The 13,301-nt window shown below is 44.2% G+C and overlaps 1 long non-coding RNA gene across 3 annotated transcripts in view; it reads right to left on the bottom strand.

Annotated features, from left to right (window-relative positions):
* LOC140458921 (uncharacterized) overlaps positions 1-13,301 on the bottom strand; it is a 50,815-nt gene that overhangs the window by 32,832 nt on the left and 4,682 nt on the right. For 2 of the 3 annotated variants that reach the window (XR_011953751.1, XR_011953749.1), the window contains exon 3: positions 7,384-7,488. The exons of the other annotated variant lie outside the window; for it this stretch is intronic. This is a non-coding gene — a long non-coding RNA (uncharacterized lncRNA). The remainder of the gene's footprint in view (positions 1-7,383; positions 7,489-13,301) is intronic. 3 annotated transcript variants of the gene reach the window in all.

Here is a 13,301-nt window from a genome sequence, read left to right as displayed (position 1 = left end):
GCCTTCTCCAGTGGTTTCCAACATCACAGATGTGAGTTTAAGCCAGTTCAATTCAGTTTGAATAACATCAAGAAATGGTTAAGTAGTGCAAAGGCTATGGGCCCGACCAATATTCTGGCAATAATACTGATGGTTTGTGCTCCAGAACTTGCCACCCACCAAGCCAAGTACCGCTCCAGCACTGGCATCTACCGACAATGTGGAACATTGCCCAGGAATGTTCAACACAAAAACACAGGGCAATCCAACCCAGGCAATTTCCATCTATCAGTCCACACTCGATCAGCAGTAAAGTGATGGAAGATGTCATCAACAGGGCTACCAAGCAGCAGCTGCTCAGCAACAGTCAGCTCAGTGACACTCATTTTAGGCTCCACCAGGGCCACTCAGCTCCCGATTGTGTTACCGCCCTGATTCACAACCTGACAACTAACTGAATCCCAGAGGTGAGGTGAGGGTGACAGCCCAGTCCCACTACAAGACTACTATTTCTAGCTGATTCTACCCTCATCTCAGCTCATATACTCTCATCTACCTTGTGTTATCTCCAGACTTCATTATCCAAAAACACTCCTGGCCAGCTTCCCACATTCAACCTCCCTGTAATCTCAAGAAAAACTAAATCTCTGCTGCCCAAGTACTCCCTTGTACCAAAACTTGTTGATCCACCAAAAGGCTCCTATTCATAATCAACAACATAGAGCCACAGAGATGTACAGCTTGGAAACAGACCCTTCAATCCAACCCGTCCATGCCGACCAGATATTCCAACCCAATCTAGTCTCACCTGCCAGCATCCGGCCCACATCCCTCAATTTAAAATTCTCACCCTTGATTTAATTCCTGGTTGTGATCATCCCTAGCTCGCTGCATCACACACCCCTTGAGACCTCGACAACCCATTCTTTTCGAGACTCCCAATGACCTGTTAATTCATTACTTCACCTGTGTGGCTGCTTTTACAGTTGTCAAAGCAACAAGGTCTGAAATTTGCAGCTAAAACCTAACAGGTCTGCTTTCCTCCTTTAAGACATTCCTCAAAACCTGCTTATTTGGCAATGGTTTTGGTCACCTGACCTAATATCATCCTTCTCTGGCTTTATGTCTAAAGTTCCCAATAATATTTTTATGAAATTATAAGCAGCATAATAACACTACAAACTGTTCTTGATTCGGACATTATATTCAGATCTTTACTGTTGCTGTAATAAATACACTGTAATGTCTCTTAACCAACCACATTGTGGGAGTACCTTCACCACACAAACTGCAGCTGTACAAGAAAGTCAAACGTCACCCTCTCCACAGGCAACAGGGATTTGACATTAATCACTGGTAATTGTGGAAGGAGAAACACAGTTGATGTTTCAGGGAGTGCAAAACGGATTACAGGGAATGAAAATGGTGCAGAATTTGATAGTTCGACATGGAAGGAAAATGCACTTGCTAATTAGAAAAAAGAATTCTTGACTGTCAAAGATTTTCCAGAAAAAAATTAATAAGCAGCACATGGTCAGGGACTGGGCGGCAGTGAAAAATTAACTTACAAAAATGTCTGTAAAAATAATAGTCAAATACTAAACAGACCAATGGGTCTGTTCGAGACTGAGGAAGCAAGATATTGACAAAGTGGTCATGAGGGAGCCCAGAGATGAAGCAGAACAGTGTAAGCTGTTATGATCCCACAGTCATAGAGATGTATAGCACCGACACAGACCCTTCGGTCTAACTCATCCATGCCAACCAGGTATCCAAACCTAATCTATTCCCATTTGCCAGCACTTGGCCCATATCCCTGTAAATGCTTCCTAATCAGATCATGTGTCTATTTAGATGCCTTTAACATGTTTTAATTGTACTAGCCTCCACCACTTCCTCTGGCAGCTCATTCCACCTACTGCATGAAAGAGTTGTCCTTTAGGCCCCTTTGAAATTTTATCTGTTCACCCTAAAGCAATGTCCTCTACTTCTGGACACCACCACTCCAGGGAAAACATCTTGTTCATTTACTCTATTCATGCCCCTCATGATTGTATAAACCTCCATAACATCACCACTCAGCCTATGGCACTCCAGGGACAACAGACCCAGCCTTTTATGCCTCACCCTGTAGCTCAAATCCTGCAACCCTAACAACATCCTTGTAAGTCTTTTCTGAAACCTTTCAAGTTTCACAGCACCCTTCTGATAGGAGGCAGGCCAGAACTGCACACACTATTCCAAAAGTGGCCTAACGAATGTCCTGTACAGCAACATGACCTCCCACATCCAATACTCAATGCTCAAACCAATAAAGGAAAATATACTGAACACCTTCTTCATCATCCTACCTGCCTGCAACTTGACTTGCAAGGACTATGAACCTGCAGTCCAAGATCTCTTTGTTCTACAAACATCTCCAGGGCCTTGTCATTCAGTGTATAAGTCCTGCCCTGATTTGCTTTTCCAAAATGCAGCACCTCATATTTATCTAAATTAAACCCCATCTGATCAATATCTTATTGTAATCTGAGGGAACCTTCTTCATTATCCACAATACCTCCAATTTTGTATGACCTGCAAACTCATTTACGATACCAAGCCATTTAAATGAATGACGAAACAAATCCCGAGATAAACATCCATTACTCTGAGTTTGAATGTACTCTGTGTAAATCCTGCCCAATGACTCTGTACCAGAGAAAGGCTGCACATGCACCTGGCTGCACCTTGCCCCCTACAAAGCTGGTGGCTCCGCACGTGTCCAGTGAATTTTTGCCCCAAATAAAGATGGCGGCGCGCACTCATGCCTGCAGCCACACTGAGGCAATTCCTTGTTTACTGAAAACACGAGACTGGGACATTCAAATTTGTGTTTTCCGACGTGCATATTTTGTTTGTAAAATCTCTCCGCTCATACAGAATCTCTCTCACCTCCTGCTGTTCCACAGACAGCCTTGATTTTTGCGGGTACCTATTCTCTGCCTGGTTACTCGTTATCCTTAGTGTATTTGTACAATCACTTTGGATTCTCCTTAAACCTAATTCCTAAAGCTATCTCATGTCCCCTTTTTGCCCTCCCGGTTTACCCAGAGTATACTCCTACTGCCCTTTTCTCCTCTAGGGATTCACACTAGCTCTCTGTACATGCCATGTGCCTCCTTCATTTTCTTGACCAGGCCCTCAATTTCTTTCGACAGGCAGCATTCTCTACACCTACCATCCTTGGCCTTAACAGGAACATACTGTCTGTGTACTCTCATTGTCGCAGGCCTATGGAGGCAATGGCAGAGGAGGACAGAGAAGCAATCATTCCCAGTAAAGAGGTAATGTTGGGAAAGATAACAGCCTAAAGGTAGATGGGTCTCCAGGCCCTGATGGATTGCATCCCAGGGACTAAAGGAGATGGCAGGTGGGGGGGGGGGGGGGGGGGGGGGGGGGAGGAAGAGAGGAGTGTGTGAATAACAAATAGACTCGTGATAATTCACTAAAATTTGTTGGATTCTGGGACGGGTTTGACAGACTGGAAGCTGCAAATGTGGTGCCACTATTTTTCAAAAAGGACCCGTTAGCTTAACTTCTGTAGTGGAGAAAATGCTTGAATCTCTCAAGGAATTAGTGTTGAGATATCTGGGTAGAAATTGTCTCATTTAGCAGACACAGCATGGATTCAGGAAAGACAGGTCATGTTTAAGAATTTACTGGAATTATTTGAGGATACAACGAGTGCGTTGGATAAGGCAGACTCCTGGGATGTGGTGTACCTGGATTTCCAGAAGGTATTCGATAAGTTGCCACACAAAAGGCTGCTGAATAAGGTAAAGATGCACAGCATTATGGGTAATGTGTTATCATTGATACAGGATCGGTTAACCAACAAAAAATAAAGAATGGGGATAAATGGGTGTTTGGATTAGTGTTGGCACTACAACTATTTGCAATTTACACAAATGTTTTGGAGTTGAGGACCAAGTGTACAGTGTCAGAGTTCATATTTGATACAAAGATGAGGTAGAGCAATGACTGCAGAGGCCACTGTAAGTCTGCACAGGGATACAGATCGGTTAAGTGAGTGGGTAAGGATCTGGCAGATGGAGTTCAATGTTGGGATATGTGAGGTCATACATTTTGGTTGGACTAACAACAAACTGGATGATGAAATGGTGAAAACATGCAGCAGGCTGTCCTTGTGCATGAATCACAGGAAGTTGGTTTGCAGGTGCAGCAGGTAATTATGGCAGTGAAGGGAATATTGTCCTTCATTGCTAGAGGGATGGTTATGCTGCAGCTGTACAGGGTGCTGGTGAGGCCACACCTGGAGTACTGTGTACAGGTTTGGTCCCCTTACATTAGCAAGGATGGACTGACACTGGAGGGAGTACAGAGGAGGGTCACTAGTTTGAGTCAGGAGTTGAGGGTTGGTGTATGTGGAGAGATTGAGAAAACTGGTTCTAGAGTCATTGTAATCTAGAAGAATGGGAGGTTGGAGACGAAAAAAATAAAATTATGAAGGGGGTAAGAAAGATGGAAGCTGGAAGGTTATTTCCACTGGGGACGGTTGAAACTAGAGCATAACCTCAAAATAAGGGGGAGCAGATTTGGACTGAGTTCAGGAGGAGCTTCTTCAGCTAAAGGGTTGTGAATCTGTAGAATTCCCTGCCGAGTGCAGCATTTGATGTTATCAACTTGAATGCCTTTAAGGCAAAATGTAGATTTGTGAACAGGAAAAGAATGAAGGGTTATGGTGAGAGAGCAGGAATGTGGAGCTGAGGCCATGAAAAGATCAGCCCTGATCTTGTGGATGGCAGAACAGGCTTAAGGGGCCAGATGGCTTACTCCTGCTCTTATTCCTTATGTTTTTATGTTCCCACTTTCCAGCCATCCCTTTCCCTGGGAATAACCTCCCACAAACAAAGATTGAAAGTGCTTCCCTTGTGCTGTCAAAATTGGCCTTTGTCTAATTTAGAAACTTAACTTATAGATATGGTCTATTATTTTCTGTAACTATTTTAAAACTAATAGAATTATCAGAGAATCCCAACAATGGGGAATGAGACAATTCAGCCCATCACATCGACACTGACCCTCAGAGCCGCCTAACCTCCCCCGTAACGTTGCATTTCCCAGGGCCACCCAACCTTCACATCCCTGAACACTGTGGGCAATTCAGCCTGGACAATCCACCAAACCGACACATCCCTGAACACTGTGGGCAATTCAGCCTGGATAATCCACCCAACCTGTACATCCCTGAACACTGTGGGCAATTCAGCCTGGATAATCCACCCAACCTGTACATCCCTGAACACTGTGGGCAATTCAGCCTGGATAATCCACCCAACCTGTACATCCCTGAACACTGTGGGCAATTCAGCCTGGATAATCCACCCAACCTACACATCCCTGAACACTGTGGGCAGTTCAGCCTGGATAATCCACCCAACCTACACATCCCTGAACACTGTGGGTAATTCAGCCTGGATAATCCACCCAACCTGTACATCCCTGAACACTGTGGGTAATTCAGCCTGGATAATCCACCCAACCTGTACATCCCTGAACACTGTGGGTAATTCAGCCTGGATAATCCACCCAACCTACACATCCCTGAACACTGTAGGTAATTCAGCCTGGATAATCCAGGAGGTAAAAACAATGACTGCAGATGCTGGAAACCAGATTCTGGATTAGTGGTGCTGGAAGAGGACAGCAGTTCAGGCAGCATCCAAGTAGCTTCAAAATCAACGTTTCGAGAAGGGCTTTTGCCCGAAACGTTGATTTCGAAGCTACTTGGATGCTGCCTGAACTGCTGTGCTCTTCCAGCACCACTAATCCAGAGCCTGGATAATCCACCCAACCTGCACATCCCTGAACACTGTGGGCAATTCAGCCTGGATAATCCACCCAACCTGCACATCCCTGAACACTATGGGCAATTCAGCCTGGATAATCCACCCAACCTGCACATCCCTGAACACTATGGGCAATTCAGCCTGGATAATCCACCCAACCTGCACATCCCTGAACACTATGGGCAATTCAGCCTGGATAATCCACCCAACCTGCACATCCCTGAACACTATGGGCAATTCAGCCTGGATAATCCACCCAACCTGCACATCCCTGAACACTATGGGCAATTCAGCCTGGATAATCCACCCAACCTGCACATCCCTGAACACTGTGGCAATTCAGCCTGGATAATCGAAATTACCCAGCATATCTTTGCACTGTGGGAGGAAACCAGGGCACCCAGATGAAACCCACGCGACAACCCTAATAAGGAGATCATCCCTTCCTTATTTCCGAGTTCCACCCAAATAACTTCACTGTACGGACTCCCAGGAATGTCCTCCTTAAGCACAACCATAATGCTGTCCCTAATCAAAAATGCCACTCCCCCTCCCCTTGTCCTCCTTTCTATCCTTCCTATAGCATCTATACCCGGAAACATTAAGCTGCCAGTCCTTTCCATCCCTGAGCCACGTTTCTATAATACCCATGATATCCCAGTGCCATGTTCAAAACCATACCCTCAGCTCATTTGCCTTCCCTGTCAGGCCTCTTGCATTGAAATAAATGCAGTGTAACTGCTAAATCCCACCTTGTTCTGTGCCTTGCCCTTGCCTGCAATGACTATTTGCCTTCTGAACTGTACCAGCCTCAGAGATACCTCTTTTCTCAGTATCTATTTGCAATTACACACACTCCTCGCTGGTTTACTGCCTCCTGAGTAGCATTAACAAGTCTCCCTGCCTCGATATTAGACACCTTCCAGATCAGGTACAATCCATCCTTCTTATGCAGGTCAACTCTACACCAGAGTTGATAACAATGATCCAAAAATGTGAATCCTTTTCCCCTGCACCAGCTCCTTAGCCACTCATTGAGCACCTCCTCCTCCTCTGTAATATGGACTTTTTTTTCAAGATGTCACCATTTATTTCCCCACATTCTATATCTCCCATGTACTTCTTCACAGTAAACACTAATGCAAAATACTTGTCTCCCTATCTCGCCCATTACCTGCAGCCCCACACAATGGCTGCCTTGCTGATCTTTGAGGGTCTCTATTTTCTCTCTAGTTAGCCTTTGTTCTTCAGGTATTTATAAAAGCCCTTTGGATTATCCTCAACCCTATTTTCCAAAGCTATCTCATGTCTCCTTTTTGCCTCCTGATTTCCCTCTTAATTATATTCCTACTGCCTTTATACTTAAAGGATTTTTGGATTGGAATAAATGCAAAATAATAAATCTTGATAAAACAAACGAAGGCGGGACTTACACTCATTAAACGTAAGGCGTTGAGTAGTGATATGGAACAAAGAGACCAAGGGCTTCACGTCTTTGAAGTTTGTGTTACATGTAGACAGGGTGGTTAAGAAGGTGTTCAATCAGACTTACCTTCATTGTTCAGACCTTTGAGTATAGGAGTTGGGACGTAATGTTGAGGTTGTACAGGATGTTGGGGAGGCCTCTTCTGGAATTCTAAACCCAGCTCTGGTTGTGCTGTTATAGGAAGGATATCATTAAATCGGAGCAGGTTCAGAAGAGATTTACTGGAATGTTAATGGGAATGGAGGGATTGTGTTATCAGGAGAGGCTGGGACTGTTTTCACTGGAGTGTAGGAGGTTGAGGGGTGACCTTATTACAAGGTTTATGAAGTCGTGAAGAGTGTAGATAAAGGTGAATGGCCGGGAGAGAGGGGAATTCAAAATTCGGGTGCATTCATTTTGAGAAGAGATGAGAAAGATTTGAGAAAAGACATTAGGGTTTTTTTTTAAAAAATTACACGTGTGGAATGAACTTCCAGAGGAATACAATTACAATATTTAAAATACATTCAGAGAGATAAGTACGTAAATAGGAAATATTTGGATGGATGTGGACCAAGCGGAGGCAGGTACAATTAGTTCAGTTTGGAATTATGGTCGGCATGGACTGGTTGGACCACAGGGCCCGTTTCCTTGCTGTATAACATTAGGACTCTAATTCTCACTATCTCCAAATTCCTCCATCCTCACAACTCTCCTGATCACTGTCACCTCATCCAGCCTCACAACTCTTCGTTATTTATATAATTCCTCTCCAGCCACAGAAAGCTCCCTGTCTCTAATCTCCTCCAGTTTCTCAAATCTCTGCTACATGTGCCTTTCTTTAAATCCAGCCTTAAGGATACCCTCATTCACTCCGATTGGTTGGAAGACAAACTGGTACTGCCTGGTCCTCCAGTCCCACCCTCTGCCTCCTATTGGCCTACACTGACATCAGGCCCATTGTGAGGTGGAGTGGTGGTATCCTCCCTCTCTACCCTGGGATGAGCTTCATCATTCACAGTGAATGGGGCAGTATCACAGAGCACAGGGCCTGGGGGCTATTCAGCCCATTGGGGCTGTACTCTTTCCCTCTGGAGATGCTGCAAATCTGTCCCAACTCCCCTCCCATTTGCCCATAGCCCCCCAAATCTTTGCTTAAAAAGTAAAATTCCGAATCTGTTTATGAATAACTGCTGAATCTGTGTCCAGCTGCTATTCAGACTGTTCCGGATGCTCAGAATTTACTGAATAAAATAATGTTCACATATTCACCCTGCATAGTTGCCAATTACTTGAAAATAGTTACCAAAATTGTGACGTTGTTAACAATTCCTCTCTCTCTCTCTGCAAATTAAATACCTTGGAAACAAATCTGCACCTGGTCAAAATCATTGCTTAACCTTCTCGGCTCCAAGGACAATTATCTGTGCTTCTGCTAGCTCTCCACAAAAGATGAACACATCTTATTTTCATTTATTAGTGTCAGAGACGTACAGCACAGAAACAGACCTTTGTTCCAATTGGACCATGCCAACGAGGAATCCTAAACTAATGGAGTCCCGTTTGCCAGCTATTGGTCCGTATCATTCGAAACCCTTCCTATTCATGTAACCAATCGGATGCCTTTCAAATGTTGTAATTCTATCAGCCTCCACTACTTCATCTGGCAGCTCATTCTACACAGCTCAGCTTGAACACGTAGCCCCTTAGATCCCTTTTAAATTTTTGCCCTCTCAACCTTAAGCCCATGTGCTCTTGTTTTGGACCTGGGGGGAAAAGACTCCGGCTGTTCACCATATCCATGCCCCTCGTGATTTTATAAATCCCTAAAATCAACTCTTAGTCTTTGACTCTCCAGGGAAATTAACCCCAGCCGATTCAGCCTCTCCCTTTAGCTCAAATCCTCCCACCCTGGAAAATCGTAAATCTTGTCTGAACTCTTTCAAGATTCACAACATCCTTCCCAGAACAGGGAATTTTGAACTTAAAACAGAATTTCTGAATGGCTTAATCAATGTCCTGTCCAGCCACAATATGATGTCCCAGCTTCTGTATTCAAATAATTGACCAATAAGTATACCAAACGCCACCTTCACTAGCCTTCCTACCTGCAACACCACTTTCACGGAACAATGAAACTGCACACCATGGTTTCTTTGTTCAACAACACTCCCAAGGACCTTACCATTAAGTGCATACATCCTGCCATGATTTGCCTTTCCAAAATACAACAGCTCACATTTATCTAAATTGAACTCCATCTGCCATTCCTTGCTCCAATGGCCCATCTGATCAAGATCCTGTCGTATTCTGAACTAACCTTCTTCATAGCCTACTACACCTCCAATTTTGCTGTCATCTGTAAACGTACTGACCATACCTCATATATTCACATCCAAGTCATTTATTGAAGGGCCCAATATCCATTCCTGCAGCACACTGCTGCTCACAGGCCTCCAGTCCACAAAGCAACCCTCCATCACCACCCTCTGCCGCCTACCTTCAGGCCAGTTTTGTATCCAAATGTTGGGTTCTCCCAACATTCAATGTTATCTAACCTTGCTAACCAGTCTGCTTTGTGAACATCGTTCAGTGTCCATATAGGCAACGTCCACAGTCTGCCTTCAAAAAAACTCAATCAAGTTAGAGAGACAGAATTTTCCACACACAAAGCCATGTTGACTATCACTAATCAATCCTCGTCTTTCCAAATACATGTAAATCCTATCCCTCAGAATCCCTTCCAACAACTTGCCTGCCATTGACGTTAGGGTGACTGTCCTCTTGCTCCCTGGCCTTTCCTTACCACTTTTTAAATAATGACACATGTCTTCCAGCACCTCATCTGTCACAAACGATGGTATAAATATCTCAGGGAGGGGCACTGCCATCACTTTCCTAGCTTTCCACAAATTTCTGGGATACACCTTGCTAAGATTTAAGACATGCAGTACCACCTCCTCTGTAAATTGGACACTTTTCAAGTTATCACTATTATTTCTCCAAACTCTGTAGAACAGAATAGCATAGTATCTCTCCCACTTCCTGTTGTTCCATAGATGACCTTCTCGGTCTTTAAGGTGTCCTATAATCTGTCTGGTTATTCTTTTATCCTTGATGTATTTGTAGAATCTCTTTGGATTCTCCTTAAACCATTTCCGAGAGATATGTCATGTCCCCTTTTTACTCTCCTGATTACCCTCTAGCATATTCCTGTAAAAACGTGATCCTGTACTCTCAATTCCTCTGCTTCCGCCATATCTGCTCCCAGGAGAAGCAATTCCACTCCAGGACATCCCAGAAAGGTTTCCTATTTCAAGGACCACATCTCCCATCCACGTGATCAACAATGCCCTTCAATGCAGATCCTCCACTTCCTGCACCTTCGCCTTTACACCACCCCTCCAACCACAAGAAGAATATAATCCACCGGTCCTCACTTGCCACCCCACTTATCACCAGATACAGCGCATTAACCTCTGCCATTTCTGCTACCTACAGTCATACCCTACCACCAGGAATATATTTCCCTCCCCAGCCCTTTCTATGTTCTGCAGAGACCATGGGAATTTTGGTGCCGATGTGCTGTCCTACGGATACCTCACTCACTCATCCTGCCAAATGGCCTAGTGATATTTTCGCTAAACGGATAATCCAGATACCCAGATAATGTTCTGGAGCCCTGGGTGGGAATCCTGCCAGGGCAGGTGGTGGAATGTGAATTCGATAAAAATTTGGAATTAGGAATCTGTGAATGACTATGAATCCATTGTCGATTGTTGCGAAAAAAAAAACCCCATCAGATTCACTAATATCATTCAGGGAAGGAATCTGCCATCATTACCAGGTCTGGACTACATGTGACTCCAGACCCACAGCAATGTGACTGCCCTTTGGGCCCAGCCAGTGACACCCTCATCCTGTGAATGAATAAAAAAGGTCAAGTCTTGTATACAACCATACTATTCTTACAGATAAGTGATGTCTTCGTAAATTTGCTTCTCAATTCCCTGCTGACTATTGGGAATGGGGCGAGGAGGGGTCAATAGTACCATCCCAATAAGGAGATCATCCCTTTCTTATTTCTCAGTTCCACCTGTATAACCTGCCTGGATGTACTCCCAGGAATACCCTCTTGAAGCCCAGCTGTGATGTCATCCCTAATCAAAAATACCTCTCCCCCTGCTCTGTTGCCCCCTTTCTATCTTTGCTATAGCATCTATACACTGGAACATTAAGCTGCTCGTCCTATCCATCCCTGAGTCATGCCTCTATAATTGGCATAATATCCCAGTGCCATGTTCAAAACTATGCCCTGAGCTCATCTGCCTGACCTATCGGGCCTCCTGCACTGAAATAAATGCAGTGTAACTGCTCAGTCCTACCTCGTTCTCTGCCATGCCTTTGCCTGCCTTGACTATTTGACGTCTGAACTGTACCAGCCTCAGACTTAGCTCTTTCCTCACTTTTTTTTTCGGTTTACCCACATTCCTTCACTGGTTTAAAGCCTCCTGAATAGCACTAGCAACTCTTCCTCTCCAGTGCAGGTACAATCCATCCTTCTGATGGAGGTCAATTCTACCCCACAAGAGATTCGAATGATCCAACAATGTGAACTCTTCTATTCCTATGTTATTGATACCAATAAACAACAGCCTCCCCTCAAAATGGTTATTCTCCCCTTTAGGAATATTCTGCTCCCTCTCTGAGACATCCTTATACAAAAATTACACATTAGAATAAGAAACCTTACACTCATCAGGTCATCATAAAAGGATTACATGACACATTGAAGGTTTGGGGAGACCTTTTGAGAGAATGCGATGATTCAAAGGAGAATTTTTAAGCAGCAAATGGGATTGATCTGGAACACAATACTCACACACACAATGCGAATATCCAGGTCCTGATATACTGAGTAATGCAATTAGAGTTTGGCAGACATATACTGAGATTACCATCTGAATGTCCACCTATAATAAATATCCTGTAATTCAAGTTTATAAAATCTGTCACTCTCAGTTCAAGTTAGAAACTCACACCATCCCCTCCTCGTGGCCCAGGATTACTGTACATATTACCCTAGAGGACAACAGCAGTCAACTCAGAGGGAAATCTGTGGGTTTCTAGGAGATTCCAACTGGAGATCTCATGTGACTGAACACAGCAGTTCTTTGACACATTGGAGAAAATGATCCAAGCGTCAGTGAGATATGGGGAACAAGAATGACTTTCTTTTCTTTCTTTCCGTGCTGCCGCTCTGCCTCATCAATAAGACATGGGGGTGAAAGGCTAATGTCTAACGATGGGCAAGTTGTCTCCATCCTGACCAATGGGTAGGAAGATCCTCCCAATCACTCCAAAGCGTATCCCTAAAAAGATAGCAACTCTGTCTGCTTCCCACTGCCCAGGGCTCCCAGTAAATGCTTGGAAGAATGAGAAGGGGGGATATCTCCTAGAAAAGGCATAACTGTAAAGGTCTAAGAGGATTATGAAAAGAGAGAGATGCACAGGAGAAGGGGGCAACAAGTTGCCAGATTGGGTGTAACTTGGGAAAATGGGAAGTTGCTCATTTTGGAGGAGATAATAAAGAACAAAGTACTATTTAAATGGTGGAAACTGTAGAAAGCTGCACCACAAAGGGACCAGGGGTAATTGTTCAGGAAACACAGAAAGCTACCACACAGTTACAACAGGGAATCAAGAAGGGGAATCGAATGTTTTGTTTCAAAAGTTTTCAGTATTAGAGTTTGGAGTCTCTACCTGAGAGTAACGTGTGGCAGTGCTGGTGAGACCACCATATCTGCAGTAATGAGAGCAGTTTTGGTCCCTTTAGATAAGGAAATGTGTCACTTTATTGGAGGCATTTCAGGGAAGATTCAATGAGATGATCCCTGGTTTGGAGGGATTATCTTCTAAATAAAGGCTGAAAAGGTTGGGACTCTACTCACTGGATTTTGGAGAAAGAGAGGTGATCACATTGAGACAGATGGGATTCTTTAGGG

Source organism: Chiloscyllium punctatum, chromosome 34, assembly GCF_047496795.1.
Source record: "Chiloscyllium punctatum isolate Juve2018m chromosome 34, sChiPun1.3, whole genome shotgun sequence".
Lineage (NCBI taxonomy): Eukaryota > Metazoa > Chordata > Chondrichthyes > Orectolobiformes > Hemiscylliidae > Chiloscyllium > Chiloscyllium punctatum.
The sequence above is the reverse complement of the archived record's forward strand: the minus strand, read 5'-3'. Positions and strand labels throughout refer to the sequence as shown.